The sequence below is a fragment of the Apostichopus japonicus genome, chromosome 12, assembly GCF_037975245.1.
Source record: "Apostichopus japonicus isolate 1M-3 chromosome 12, ASM3797524v1, whole genome shotgun sequence".
Taxonomy (NCBI): Eukaryota; Metazoa; Echinodermata; class Holothuroidea; order Aspidochirotida; family Stichopodidae; genus Apostichopus; species Apostichopus japonicus.
This window is the reverse complement of record NC_092572.1, coordinates 25,507,462-25,523,719: the sequence shown is the minus strand read 5'-3', so window position 1 is coordinate 25,523,719 and position 16,258 is coordinate 25,507,462. Positions and strand designations below refer to the sequence as shown.

The following is a 16,258-nucleotide window of genomic DNA, read 5'->3' as shown; positions in this document are numbered from 1 at the left end:
GGTTCATTTACGTTTGTCCGAAAGGTATTAATTCATTACAATTGCTGTACAGTAAACGATTACTTCAATAATTTCCAACCGTTTTTGAGAAAAAGTCAGGAATTTGACATTTGTTAAGTCTAGTTAATGTTTGTACAGTACAGTATGTTTGATTTTGTTGAGTCTAGTACTCTAGTTCAATGCATACAGTGTATGTATTGTAGCGTAATATATTGTAATTGCTGAGTGAATACAGTAAAGCACTGCATGCTGCTTGGTAACGTAGGCCATAGATCACCTCTACTCTGCATTAATCGGTACAAATTATACCCCAGAACCTGCAAGCATCGATAACAATCACCTAATGGTGTATAAGTTAGTGCAAAATCCATTCCCCCGCAGCCGTCCAATCATATTATGGCGTCGGGTGTTATTGGAGTAGTCTGAGGGATGGGATAAATGGGAGCGTCATATTTGACGTTAAACTTCTTCCTTAATTTCACTTTGTCTAGGACTTCCTGAAAAGTCTGCTTTTAGACGCTTAAATTAATGTACCTGAGTGAAGATGCAATGAGACAAATTTTCTATTTGTATTCATTATTATTTTTTTTTATTTATATTGATTTATTTCTATTTATTGATCAATTGATTTATATATATTTATTTTTATTTATTTTTATATATCTTTATTGATTTTTTATTCTTATTTTTTTCCATCTCATTTTATTCACGATTATTATACATGTATATGGTACACCGATTATATTTCAAGTTCCGATAACCACATAGGTAATGCGAAAATTGATTCTAAATTGAGTATTTCTTCTTCTCTTCTAATACCAATATCTACATAAAAAAAAGAAAGAAAAAAAAGACATATACCTTCAGTTTATTTATTTTGATTTCTTTATTTTCTCTCTTTATTTTGATTTTTTTATTTTATTATTATTATTTTTATACTTTTTTTCCACCAATTGAAAGGTAAATGGACTTAAACAGTTCTGTGTAATTGAATTCCATTCAGTTGTAACAAATTGGTCGCCCAGATAGTTTGCCCGATGATACATCGATAAAACAAGCAGAAAATATAGAGAGTAGATCCTCAAAGTTTTCAAAATGCCATATTTTTTGACTACAGATCAGAAATCACTGGTTGACTATTTTAAGCCAATTAGCTGCATTTATGGGATTGGAGTATCAAATCACAGAAATTTTAATTAAACAAAAAGTCATCTCCAAAGAGTTGCCTGTATAATTCTACTAAATTCTGTTGGATTCACAGAGGAATGATGTCCCTGGGTAGTAGCCTGTACCCATATCACTCCACATAATGTATGACTCATGATATCCCTCCAGGTGCTGTCATGTGATACACAGAGTCGAAAGTATTTTTGATCTTTTTTTTTATTCATTTGCTTTTCTTGTGTTTTTAAACTGAATTCTAAAATTCACTCAAAACTCCCTACATGTCCCTCAATGTCTTGAATGTTTGTGAGTTAAAGATTGACAGCTCATAAAGGTCATTTATTCTATTTTCTCCTCACAAATTTGTTGAAATTTTCAAGGAAAATTGTCACAGACAACAGGGAAATGTTTTACATTCTGAAGCCCTTCCAGAGAACATTTATATACCGTTTTGTACAGTAAACAGGCTGCGAAAAGTGTTGGAAAGACAGCAGGTACACTGTGTGTTGAATTCATTTGAAGGTTAAATGAAACCCTTCAAAAGTCATTATTTACTGGTCATGTGTGATGGATCTATACTAAACAGTACTAAGTATGTATGCCATGCAACCAACAGCATCAATTGTGCACACATTCTCCTTATGCACATAGCCAACAATTTGAGTTGGGAGGAGGGGTGGGAGTTGAGGGAGGGGGGGTAGGGAGGAAGGGGGAACAACACTATAAGCAGCTGGCTGCACCAACAATTTAATGAGGGGTACAATTACTCAAGCCCTATCAATATACTGTAAGTTGGGAATTAAAGGGGGGGGGGTGCGTGGGGAAGGGACACAGCATAGTCTGCACCTCTGGGAGATCCTGAGATACAGGAACACCATAATGTATTGATGCATAGCCAGTTAACTTTAAAAATAATTAGAATAGAAAGATTTTCTGAATCAACCAAAAAGAAAGCAAAATAAAAATAAATAGTTTTCAGCTAGATGGGTTTGTTAAATTAGATTAATTTTTATCTCAATACATTACATGTATAGAGATGTTGTAACAGTAAGTGGGACTCTCTCTTCTCTTAAAAAATTTTCAGCGTCTTCATACAAAGTTCTTTTTCTCTGGAATTTCCAGAGTAAGCATATATCATATAGGCCTACAAAAGTTACTATTTTTTATTCCAGAATTATATCTCATTCTATGACTTTTTCACCGATTTATGTCCAAATCGGGCCGAAACACAGTTTGTTTCATGCCTTTTTGCACACGCTCCAAAACTTGTTTGTAGGGAACTTTTGCCCACGTTTTCCTGTTTTTGATGATTAAGCCCCGCCTCCAAGCATAGTTTGTAGCAGATTGGCCAAACTCTTGGCAGCTACATGTTAGATATACGAAAATGGCTACCCTCGCGACCAATTTTTCTGTACCGTGTGTAGTGTATTGCACGCTAATTACTTATACACATTTTTGTACTGCTGACTGCTATGTTTAATTTGTAGTCCAATCATTGTTGTGCAAAAAAAAAAATACTTTGCGTAACTTTTAACATACTTTCCTAGCTGCTATCGTCGCGCATGGTACCCGAACACCAGACGTAGTCAACGGAAAATCTTGCCTAAGCATCTCCTTATTCGCTGAAATTGTGACGCAGTTAACTCAAACTAAAATATCCATGAAATACTGCAACCTTCGACCACATGTTAGCCTAACCACCACACTAAGTCAATGGGAAATGTAGCCTAACGATAGGTTTGCAAAAAAAAAAAAAAAATCGTAGCTTAGTTTACAACTTTCAATTTGCTGGAAATCGGCATTTGTTTGGAAGGTATGTGCTATGTCTTAAAAAGGGAATGTCGTATTTTAATTGGAGTAGTTTCAAGTTGTTATTATTTCTTTACATCAATCTGGTAACATTCTAGAGTAATATTAAACAAGTTACGATGGTACAATTTGCTTTCCAGTTTGATTGGCCTTAGCATACATTTCTAATTGAACTTGCATGGAGTTTAATAGGTAACGAATTAGGTATGTTTAACTTCAAGTTCGTAACATTTCTTTTTGTTCAAAAAAGGTAAAATACTGAAAATAAGCACAAAATAATGTCGGAATGTATGCAATATGTAATTAAAATTTACACTTTGGTAAAGATTGAAGATGGATGGTTTGTCTGAGATGCTTTTTGAGATGGATATTTTGAGTAAGTATTCTTAGCCCATTTCAAGCCATTAACAGTTGACATACACGTCAAGGTGGTTAGGCCATTCGCTTAGCACAGTGCTGATAAGGTAGGATGTCATATTTACGTATTTTGGAAATTTGTAAAAAAAAAAAAAAAATCCAGAGGTGATTTTATAGTTTAGTTAGTTTAGTAGAAAAAAGGATCAGGAGGGACACTTAAGTCCCCATCAAGGACCCTATAGAGAGAGAGAAAAAACTGAAGACTCAGACCCGATTACAATGCTTAAAGTGCTTGTCCAAAGCATTCTTAAACCCATTCACACTACTTGCAAGTACAACTTTCTCAGGCAAACCATTCCACTCATTCACAACCCTATTAGAAAAAAAAAGGTATGCCGAATATTAATCCTACTATGCAACTTTTGGAGTTTAAGACAATGACCTCTAGTACAACTACTGTTAGCAAACAAGAAAAAGTCGGTAAAGGATAAATTGTCGAAACCATAAACAATCTTGAAAACCTGGATCAAGTCCCCACGTAACTTTCTAAGCTCCAGTGTGGTGAGATTCAACAGTTGTAACCGCCTATAATAAGGAACCCCCTTTAATGAACTAATCATCCTAGTAGCCCTCCTCTGTACTTATCCTTAGCAAAGTAAGGGTTCCAAGCCTGCACAGCATACTCCAGATGAGGCCTAACCAATTGCTTATAAAGCCTAACTACGATGTCCTCTTTCAGAAAACTGAAGTTCCTCTTGATCATACCTAAAACCCTATTACCTCTTTTAGCAGCTTCAAGACAATGTTTAGAAGGTTGCAGAGATGAGTCAATGTAGATACCTAGGTCTCTTTCAACAGAGACCTCCTGTAACTCCACACCATTAAGATTGTATGTAAACTTTTGCTTACTACTACCAATGTGCATTACCTTACATTTATCAATATTAAAAAGCATACAAACAAAAGGATACCTAAGAGCCTTGTATTACAACGACACTCGCAACACTCACAGGATGAAGTGTAACCTGCAGAGACTATTCGTGGAAAAGTAGTGTAAATGCAAGTTCTATATTTGTTGTATCATGATTGATAATGATAATTGTAGAGACAGAGAAAAGATATGAAATTAGGAATCGAAATTAGAACTTCCAGTATTGAGATACTGCATCATTGATGCTCTTGTTGCTTTATTTTAGGATCCATTCATTTAGTGTTCTTTAGTTCTTAGGTAAGTATCGTCGTTCGTTAATTATACACAAACCAGTAAGTTTATTTTTGTTTTGTTTTTTTCATCATTTTTAAAAAAATTATTTTGAGAAGCAAGCAGGAAGGTGGGAGGATAGGGAGACTTGATATATTATTGCTAGCTGTCCCGAAAGCAAAATGTATGGCTGTGGGGAGGAAGCACGAAAGGGATGTTTTTGGCAAGATATTTATTTGTATCTTGGTAGGAAGTTACGTAGGAACAGTTTTCTTCGTAGCAAAGTACGAGTATGAGTAATTTTTACCAATTTGTTTAAGTTTTTCACTGACATTCTAAAGTGAAACTAGTGTGAATCAGCAAGAAAGCTTTTCAAACTTTTCTTGGATTATATATGGTTTCACGTATGATGCATTGATTCCCCGAACTGTTTATATCGGGTTTCCGTAATCATCTGGCTGTTTATCAACACATAGCTTGGCAAGCTTAAGAGTGGAGTTACGGTGAGTTTACTCTGGCTTTTAAGTACATGTCATATCATATCAATAATTTTACAATGTATTATTTTTCATCGCTGGGATGGTAGGTTTCACTTGAACTACTGTATGTAGGCCTATTTAAACTCTCGGGGAATTTACTTCAGATTTTGACAAATTATTAGAAGGTTTACATCTGGTAGGGTGATTACTGATTGGTGATCTCTGATGGGACCTTCTGTGATATGAGTGGGATATTAAGCCGGTAAGGTTACCAGACATCAAATACAGACTAAAATTGATGAGTGAAATTTACGAATGGCTGGTAAACAGTCTATACATCATCACTGTGTACAGTAAGTTGAGGATTGGGTTAAATATATACTGTGAAATATTAGTCACTGTTAGGGGATGGACAGTAATTGATCAATTTGTAATTTTGTTAAACCTTTTGAAGCAAAAAGAGGGTGCTAACATTTTGTATCGCAAAATGTTTTCTTTTTGCACATACTGCATGTACATATTCATTTGAGAGGAGCTCGGTGGGTATCAAAGTGAAATAATTGATAGCTGCGAGCTCCTGAACTGCATGAACATGTGTTTGCTCAGTAACAAATTGGTAATTTGACCGTATGTTCTCAACACCTACTGTACATTACTGTACAGTACATAACAGCGACGTAGGGAGGCTTTAAACTATGTATCATAGCCACAGCCTTGTATTGTTTTATTTGTTTACTTAATTACCTACAGTATGGCAACGTGTAGGTAGCACATCCATTCTTGATGATGTATACTGCTTTATTCCTTCCAAGACTTTGCATTACTTAATGACAAGAGAACTCCATTGTTCCCACCCTCCCTTCCCTCCTCTTCCCTCCCCCACCCCCTAACACACACAGACACCTTGTTGCCAACTTGCCTAAAGTTAAGTATTGTATTATATTTCTAATTTTCAAGTTTCCTCTCAAGATTCTGATTGCCAATTCAATTTCCTAAGTACTGTATGTCTTGTCTTTTCTATACATGATCATCGTTGTAAATTAGCATTCGATCATCATTCTGGGTATTTCTGAATGGTTCTGTAAGCAATTTAACAAATTGTGAGTAATTGATGTTTTCCTGAGAATAGACAGTTTTATGCATTGGTGGACAATATATAAGAGCAATGGATACTTAGAAACTGTAGCTAACTAACAAAAATATAAAAAAACAGGAATAAAAGAAAGAGAAAATACAATGATGACGGACATGAAAATGTTGAATTGCAGGAAATCAAAAGTAAGTTATCGCTAAAAGTAGTACAGAGCTCAAGTCTCATGACTTTGGCAAATTATGCAAATTAGCATAACAATGCAGGATTAAAACAAGAAGATTGAGCAATTTGAGCATTTATTCATTTTCTAGACTTGATAAAGTTTACAGGGTTTTTCCTGTTTTGGAATTTTGGATCCTGGACGACATCCTTCTCTAAAAAGCCCAGTTCCTCTATTGGCGAGGGACTTTCCTGACCTTAAAAGTATTTTTAAGTATGATGTACTGTACACTACTCAGAGTGCATTGTATAAGTTAGGTAAATCACCTAAAGTATGGATTATAGTACATTGTTACAGTGCCTGGATGTTTAAATCCCGCTTTTAAGTAGTCTGAGAGGATTTAACAGTTGATAGACCTAGCTCTCTGTATCAGATTTCAGGGACTGTCAGTTGTACAATAGTTTAAAGTAACAGAACTTTGCTCCCTTGGGTCTTTCTGTAGGTTTACAGAAGACACCCCGTCCCCTCCCCTGCCCCCTTACATTTTGTGGCGATAAGCCTGATTTCATGTATATTAATAGAGTAGTTCAGTAGATGCTTGTAGACTATATTGACTAATCCTCCCCTTCAGATCTTCTTGCCCTTCACTTCTCCTCTCTAATATTAGGCATCTTCTCCCTTTCTCCTAAGCTTCCCCTTCCCGAGTCCTTCTACCTTCTTTCGCCCTCCTCCCTCGTTGTCCACATCCTTCTTCTCTTCCCCTCCCCCCATTCTTCCTAATTTCTTACAGCAGCCTACTCCCTCTCTTCTCCTAACTCTTCCTGCCTCCTCCCACTGTTTTTCTCTTCTTTTCTGCCTTTCTCTCTTTATCCTTCTCTCTCCATCCTTTCCTAATCCCTCTTACTCTCCTTTCTTCCCTTTACCCCTCTATGCCTCCCCTCACCCTCCTCATATTTACCTTGAACTCTACTCCCTCCTCTGTCCGCCTCCCCTCCTCTCTCCCTACTTCTTATCCCCCTCCTCTCTCCCTCCTCTCCACTCCTCTCCTCTCCCCCTCCTCTCCACCTCTCCCCCTCATCTCCCCCTCCTCTCCCCTCCATTCCTCTCCTCTCCATTCCTCTCCTCTCACTCTCCCCTCTACTATTCCCCCTCTATCGATTTTCCCCATCTACCCCTTTGCCACCACCCTTGATCTACTCAGAATGTGTTGCTTTAATTGTACTCCCGACCAGAAGGAAGTGAAGTTTTGTGCATTCAAGACAAGAATAATAGCTTACAGTTCAACTTGAATGTAACTGTACCATATATGAGTTGGTGATATACTTAAATATGTGACCTGAGCTTCCTACTAACAAAGGTGGAATAACATGAACTCAACAATTAATAAACTTATAGAGAGAAAGTAAGCGAGAAAACACAAAAATAGCCTATCGGCATCTGTTATTGTATAAAGCCTTAAATATCCTTCTCGGCTAACATCTAATGTTTCAATATACAGGAAAGCTTGTGACATTGCCTTTTTCTTCTTTGTATTTTTGTGACACAATTGTGAATGCAATTACAAAATTCCGGAAAATACTTGTAAGTACAGGTGTTAAATCATAACTTCTTTAGCTTTAGGGCAGATTTAAACTTTGACTCGAACAGTACATCTTAAATGCCATATCTGGACGGCGACAAATCCATAAGCCAGGTTATATCTGTTGCAATAGTGCATTAATTACCTTTATTGCTTGCAGTGGAGCTGGACTAGTCAAACTACAAATTATGACATATGTACGTACACTGTAGTATCAAACAATTTATCAACCTTTAAACCACTGCAAAATGCTGATTTGAAAGTTAATCCTTTTGACAAGTTGGATCAGTGATACTAGGAAAGTTTGGGGTAATACCAGGAGCTATGGATCCTAGATACTTCTAAATAGTTACCCGTAAATCCATAATTTATTCCCAGCTCTTTGGTTGTACTGTAGATCAGGCCTACAAGTTGTGTAAGTTCTAAGGACATAATAGGATGCAAATATATCCCCTAAAGGTTAGTGGTTTTCATTACTCGCCCTTTTTTCGAGTGAGTGCGGCACTTAAGCCAGATCGGACAAATCGTTTCTTGATTAACAATTCAATCGGGCGATGATGGATCTTCTGGGTCTGTTGTATCGCTCAATTTCTGGTATGATAATATCTTCACTTAATTACTGCAGTCGTAAACCAACCAAGTATATTCAGTGTAATGGCCTAATTCAGTTAACTACCGGTTGGGAATTGACGGCTGATTAGCCTGGCAATCCCTCGCTTATCAAGTCACAGCTAAATGAGCACAGGCAGACTTTCTGACCCTTAAGTTGGGGGGGGGGGGGAGACAGGACAACAAGACAAAAGCTAAAGCAAAACTCTTGTTGTTTCAGAGGGAAGCTCATATGGAGTGTGGATTTTTTCACCAGTTGGATCATTTTGGGATTTGTTACTTTGAACTGGTTTTGACATTTATTAGGGTTACTTGAGCTTCGAGGATGATAATAAAATATCGGTTTCTTTCAATATATATCATATTATACGATAAGTGGATATTTTCATAACTTTAGAATTGCTGGTCTGCAGTACGTTGGAATCATAGATGTTGAAATGTGGATGGTACTACGAGAGGAATCTGTTTCTGGATGTCTACAGCCCACTGCACACTACTGCACATGACTTCCACTTATGTGGAAAATTGTGGATAGTGGGGCATTGTGCATGGGTTTACGATTAATTGACTGAACAAGATGTTGGTCAACTTGAAGTCGCCTCGGCATCAGTCGGGAAGACTGCACGTGTAGCATTTTCCCGACTGGCAGGGGGACAGGTGCAGAGTTAGCATGTATCTTCAAAAAACCAATGAAAAATGTATATATACAAGTCTATAAAGTAGCCATTCAGTTACAGTAGCTCTATTTACCATCAATTACTGATAACATTTAAAATTCGAACTGTTTTAATTCAACTGCCCTGCATCTCTTTAATTTTGCATAGCACTAGCAGTTTGACCCTGCATGCACCTTGTGCATTGCAGTCATGCTGTTTCCTACTGTACATGAGTAAATTATTGCCCATTGGTAAAAATGGAAGGGAGGGATTAAACTTGACCCAAGACTCAGTGGTTATCATTGGGGGCGAGGGGGGGGAGAGGGGACTGTCGAAATATTACCAATTGTTGTACAAGTGTTCCAAACTGTATGCATATATGCATCTGATCTAATGTACAGTACATGTATGCCTATTAGTATCTAGTAGTCTCAGATACTGTTAAGTATCCTCATCATGTCCAAAGCAGTAATTTTGTGAATACTTAGACAGATCTACATAGAGCTATGAAGACTGCCTCAGGTGCAAACCAAAAATAAATCCATTCACATCCTCCTTGCAGAATGTGAAAGAGGAACAGTTATAATTATCCACAAGGAATGATTTATCACTCACAAGGATTTAAGTGAGTCACTAGAGGATATTATCCTTCTTCTGCAATTCAGAAATTCCCCTATTATGTAATAATCTGAGGATTTTACAGAGCTGTGCACAAAAGTAAGAAGAGTCTAGTTGAACAATAGGATTGTAAACTGAATGGTTAAGTCCACTCTGTCCATGAATGCAGAGTAAATGTTTAAACCTGTATATTACAGTATGCAGCTAGCAGCACTGGCCACCATGCACGTTGCTTCTTGGCCTTTTGGCTAAGATCATGTGTAGTATCTGTTCCCTTTCGAGGGGAATGGTGATGCACACCCGACGATGATCACACAGTCACAGTCCCGATGCAAGGGGACTGGGGTTGAGAGCGGATAAGTCGTTTGATAGTTTGGATTTCGTGCCCAGGTTCTTTCCTGGGCGACTTTTCCTTAAAAAAGGACGTTGCATATCCTTTTAGAGAGCTTTGAATATGGTTACCTTGCCTTGGTGGCTTGGTACATTATTTACCATAATGAGATAGAAAAACAGATGTTTTAGACCATTAATTCAATCTCTGAAGAGCCTTCTTCAGGTATTTTCCATTTTCAGCAAATTTCCATAGCAATTTTTTATTCATCATCTCTTTATAACTTTTTGACTAAATTTGTAGTATATACTTCTCCAGTTTGATTTCAAATTTATTTTAAATTACAGTCAATTCTACTGAATTATACATTGAACATAGAATATGTACATGAATTCAATCAGATTTGTATATGTGCAGTCTACACACATATTGTCCTGTTGATAAAAATATCAATTTGCTTGTTTGTGGTGGTACATGGAATTATGTACCAAAATCAATGAAAATCATACAATAATCTGCTTTGATGTAAAGCATGATTCTTATTTATTTTTTTTGTCATATATAATCACAATACCTCAATTCTATAGACAGTACTGTATAGACAGTACTGTACTGTAATTTTAGTACTGACAAATATATCATTCCAACATCTGTGTGTTCTATGTACACTACAACACTGGACATAGTTGAAGGTACAACATTTGATAGTTTCTCTCCAATCCTATATTGCTGTTTTTACACAAATATTGATCTAAGCATGTAAAAACAAACAATTAATTCTTACTTACAGACAGTACAAGTATGTACACTAGTGGAATAAAAATGGGATAAAAAATATTTTTTTAATTTTTTTTAATAAAACAATAAAAGTGGAATAACAGAAAAAAGGTAGGTTTGTGACATCTAATTCCATACTGCAGTACATTTATAGAGACAATTGTACATTTGTAATGTATATTTGTCCATACTCTTACTTAAATTTATTAACAGGATCATTGCATTACGCATACAACGTGTACATTTTGTACACAAACTTTGCTAACAGCTAATCTCTACTATATACTGTAGCCAAGCTTGTTTAGCATATATATCAATGATAAAATAAGAGTTTTTTTCAAAATGCATACATTGAAGTTTGAACAACGGTCTTGATCTAGCTCAATCATGTTAAACCACTTCTTTTGATTCCATTCCATACTTTTCTTCCATTTAATTTTTTCCCACAAGTCTCTAAGTATGTCAACTCAACAGTAAATAGATTTTTGATAATTTTCCACAATAGCAATTCTGAAGAATAATTGGGTCAAGCATACAGATACGATGCATAAAGAATTGCCATGACAACGAGATGAAGATGAGGTTGCTGGTGGAATTGTTGTTGTCGTTGGCAGCCAGCACGCAGTGATCTCCACCAATTTGTGTTTCACTGAGAAAACGTTTCAAACATGTAATCAGTATACAGCGGCTGTGCCTTTAAAACGAGAGCTTGAAATACATAAAATGTGTGCGGTGTAGTTGCAGTATATTGTGTACATTCATGTATGTGTGGCAGGATAGACTGTGGCCAGGTGCAAAACTGCAAAATGTAGCACATGAAACCAGCAGTGTGAGTTTGCGATTGTACAGTCCACTGTCATGTGTAACTGTATTTGGGATGCAAAATCTAGCAAAAGTTGGAATTGGGGGGTAGTTGAATAAATTTCAAGATCACGTCACGCTTTAAGGTCAGAAGCACGGATGGATTGCATAAATTATGTGAGCGAGGGAAGTTAAAATTCTGTTATTCAATGATGTAACTGTAGTGTATATTGGTTCATTAGTCACGTATTTAGTAAGATTTTCGATCATGCCGTTTAAGCAAAACGAATAAATACCAATGACAAATTGACCCATTTATCAATTTTGCTCACAATATGACAATTTTCTGGGTAGCAAAATGCATTTTATATTAAAATGTAGCATACAGAAGCCTACACAGTAAGTGTGTTTTATCTATACTGTGAGAACAACATTCAGGTACAACTGTACAAGTCTATAGATCCTACAGTGTAGATAAATATTGCTCATTCTTTTGGATATTTTGCAACATTTTCTGGGCCAACCAAATTTGCCATTCCAATCGACAATAACAAACCTGGTTTTCTGTGGGACAACCACAAAATGGAAAAATCCTTAAAAACCTGCCCTGCAAAGACCTCTTTATATGTAGGAGCCCTACTTTTCAGCGGATGTGAAATTTTTCACTTCTCCATAGAACCACATCTTGGCTTGTGTTTCAGTACCGGCCCGAGTATTAAAGTACAATATTAAATTAACAGCTCTCTCCCTATTCTTTTTTAGTGCCAAATCTACCTAGTATACTAACAGCTAGAGTAAATATTTTCAAACTTACTTTGTAATCCTACACCAGATATTAGAGATAATTTTTTTTTTTTTTTTGGCTGGAAAATATTTCTAATGGACTTGATATAAAAACCCCATGATGTGAGGCTTGCCTTGGGTTTGTCACACCGCCACTAAAAGTCGGTGCGTATCGGGTGACGGACACAGGTGCAAGGCAATTTGGGCACAATTAATCTTCCTTTTGTGTCCTATTGAGCGAATCCAGACCTACATAATTTACATTTCAATTTTTGGGACACAGATCATGGCCGGCTTTAACGCATGAGAGGCTAGAGATAGATGCAGCTGGGAAGTGCTTGATAACAATATTGACACCTCCCTTCCTCAACGTCAGGTATTTAGGTACTGTTACTCCTGGTGCGTCCATCTCAGTTGATCGATCTATTCACAACGATTTCCTTCAATTTTGAACTCAGAGATCAGAAGGAATAGTCATTTGAACTGGGCAGTTAATGTCTTTAAATTTCGTTGATCATTTGTACAGATTTTACATGTATCAATTACAAAGCAAGGTTTTGTTAATTTGTTATTCGTTTTTTTTCTTTTGCCAAATCCAAAAGTTTTTCTGCATATTTCTGTTACTCATTTATTTTGTTGATCGTTTGTACAGATTTTACAAGTATCAATCAATATTACAAAGCAAGTTTTTTGTTAATTTTTTTTTTGTTTTTTTTTTTGTGCCAAATCCAAAAGTTATTTCTGCATTTTTCTGTGCAGAATGAGATGGTGATTGAGGAAGCTATTTCACTGATCATCCAACAAATGAAGGTTAAAAGATTGAGCAAATTTAAGTATAAATTTCGATGAATCTCATCCAGTAAGATTCTCAACATTTTGGTCACACATGGTTGCTTATTTTCCCTAAGTTTGGTTTTAATCATCAAATTTAAAATTCAAATAGTAGCTTTTTTAAACCTTCAACCTTCTACTCCAGCCTTCCCACACCCCACCCCCCTTCTCCCACCTTAGGGTTTCTAAAATATTTAATGAAGCATACTTAACTGCACTTGTCAAGCTATATGAAAAAAGTTGTTGTGGAACTATAGTCAAAGCAAATACATGTGGAATTTACATCTCATCAAATAATTTCTCAAATATTTCTCAAAAAAAGCTGCTTTAATACATTTTATTGCAACATGCATTGAACTAAAATAGTTTGAACTAGTTTATATTGCCAAATCATTCATATCTGACCTGTGTCTCTTTTCTTGGCATGTTGCTGAATCAAACATTTGGGACTTTTTATAGCAAGGGATGCAGTCCGTGACGCATGAAGAATGGAATTACCCAATTGACTAGCACTTTTTGGCATACATCATAATGTGTCTTATGTAGGAACATGCAATAACATACATTACATTAGTCTGTTAAATCGAGGTGGTTCCCCTATGTACAAAAGTGAAAGGGAATTTACTGAAGTTATGGATTGATAGATGACATAATGCAGTTAATTTTAGTCCATACGCAAGTTATGTTGCAATGTACGTATGTAACTCACCGATCATGTGTGTTGTCAGGAAGTTGTTGAATATGACCTCATAATGAGGGGAGTTTCTACACTAATACAGGGTCGGTAATATGTCACTGGCCGCTACTGTAGCTGGCCTCTAATGTGATCTGTTGTATACTATTCTGGCATACATACTAGTACAGTAGCTCCCAATTAATAGGTAACTGTTATATTGTCCCAGCTCACTGCAGTCAGTCATATACGTAGACATATGCTGTACAATGCATACTGTTAAGTGTAGCTCATAATAATAACTTGGTGGTATGTTCAGATACATACTGTTACGGTACTGTCCTAGCTTCTTGTGTTACTGTAAGTGTCTTAGCTTCTTGTGTCACTATACTGTCCTAGCTAGTCCGTTACTGTACCGTCCTAGCTATTCGGTTACTGTACCGTCCTAGCTATTCAGTTACTGTACTGTCCTAGCTTCTTATGTTGCTGTACGTCCAAGCACTCAGTAAGTCTATTACCTTATTGCACCCCAGTAAATAGTCTTTTACTGTATTGGTCCAGCTCCCATTCTGAGCTAAGTTCTGTACTGTCTTAGCTTCCAGTTAGTCTTTTACTGTACTGTCCCAGCTCCAAGTCTGTCGCTGTACTGTCCCAGCTCCCAATCAGTCGGCTAACATAGATATACTGTCCCAGCTCCCAATCAGTCGGCTAACATATACTGTCCCAGCTCCCAATCAGTCGGCTAACATATACTGTCCCAGCTCCCAATTAGTCGGCTAACATATACTGTCCCAGCTCCCAATTAGTCGGCTAACATACTGTCCCAGCTCCCAATCAGTCGGCTAACATATACTGTCCCAGCTCCCAATCAGTCGGCTCACATATACTGTCCCAGCTCCCAATCAGTCGGCTAACATAGATATACTGTCCCAGCTCCCAATCAGTCGGCTAACATATACTGTCCCAGCTCCCAATCAGTCGGCTAACATATACTGTCCCAGCTCCCAATTAGTCGGCTAACATATACTGTCCCAGCTCCCAATTAGTCGGCTAACATACTGTCCCAGCTCCCAATCAGTCGGCTCACATATACTGTCCCAGCTCCCAATTAGTCGGCTCACATATACTGTCCCAGCTCCCAATTAGTCGGCTAACATACTGTCCCAGCTCCCAATCAGTCGGCTAACATATACTGTCCCAGCTCCCAATCAGTCGGCTCACATATACTGTCCCAGCTCCCAATCAGTCGGCTCACATATACTGTCCCAGCTCCCAATCAGTCGGCTCACATATACTGTCCCAGCTCCCAATTAGTCGGCTAACATATACTGTCCCAGCTCCCAATCAGTCGGCTCACATATACTGTCCCAGCTCCCAATCAGTCGGCTAACATAGATATACTGTCCCAGCTCCCAATCAGTCGGCTAACATATACTGTCCCAGCTCCCAATCAGTCGGCTAACATATACTGTCCCAGCTCCCAATTAGTCGGCTAACATATACTGTCCCAGCTCCCAATCAGTCGGCTAACATATACTGTCCCAGCTCCCAATTAGTCGGCTAACATATACTGTCCCAGCTCCCAATCAGTCGGCTCACATATACTGTCCCAGCTCCCAATCAGTCGGCTAACATAGATATACTGTCCCAGCTCCCAATCAGTCGGCTAACATATACTGTCCCAGCTCCCAATCAGTCGGCTAACATATACTGTCCCAGCTCCCAATCAGTCGGCTAACATATACTGTCCCAGCTCCCAATCAGTCGGCTCACATATACTGTCCCAGCTCCCAATTAGTCGGCTAACATATACTGTCCCAGCTCCCAATTAGTCGGCTAACATACTGTCCCAGCTCCCAATCAGTCGGCTAACATATACTGTCCCAGCTCCCAATCAGTCGGCTCACATATACTGTCCCAGCTCCCAATTAGTCGGCTAACATATACTGTCCCAGCTCCCAATTAGTCGGCTAACATACTGTCCCAGCTCCCAATCAGTCGGCTAACATATACTGTCCCAGCTCCCAATTAGTCGGCTAACATATACTGTCCCAGCTCCCAATTAGTCGGCTAACATACTGTCCCAGCTCCCAATCAGTCGGCTAACATATACTGTCCCAGCTCCCAATCAGTCGGCTAACATACTGTCCCAGCTCCCAGTTAGCCTTCTACTGACATACTGTCCTGGCTGACACTCAGCCAGTTCTGTACATGAGTCTACTGTACATTATGGTGCAGCTCCCAGTTTGTCAATTCCTGTCCTGTCCTGTCATACCATAGAAGTATATTATAAGTGTATAGTCATAGTACCACTTTCATGGTCCGATAGTACTGTAC

General features: G+C 37.8%; 1 protein-coding gene and 1 pseudogene across 5 annotated transcripts in view; both read left to right on the top strand.

Annotated features, from left to right (window-relative positions):
• The window catches only part of LOC139976770 (protein turtle homolog B-like), a 74,660-nt gene that overhangs the window by 11,290 nt on the left and 47,112 nt on the right, over positions 1 to 16,258 (top strand). The gene's annotated exons all lie outside the window — the stretch shown is intronic.
• On the top strand, positions 9,954 to 10,030 carry LOC139978094 (U2 spliceosomal RNA; annotated as a pseudogene).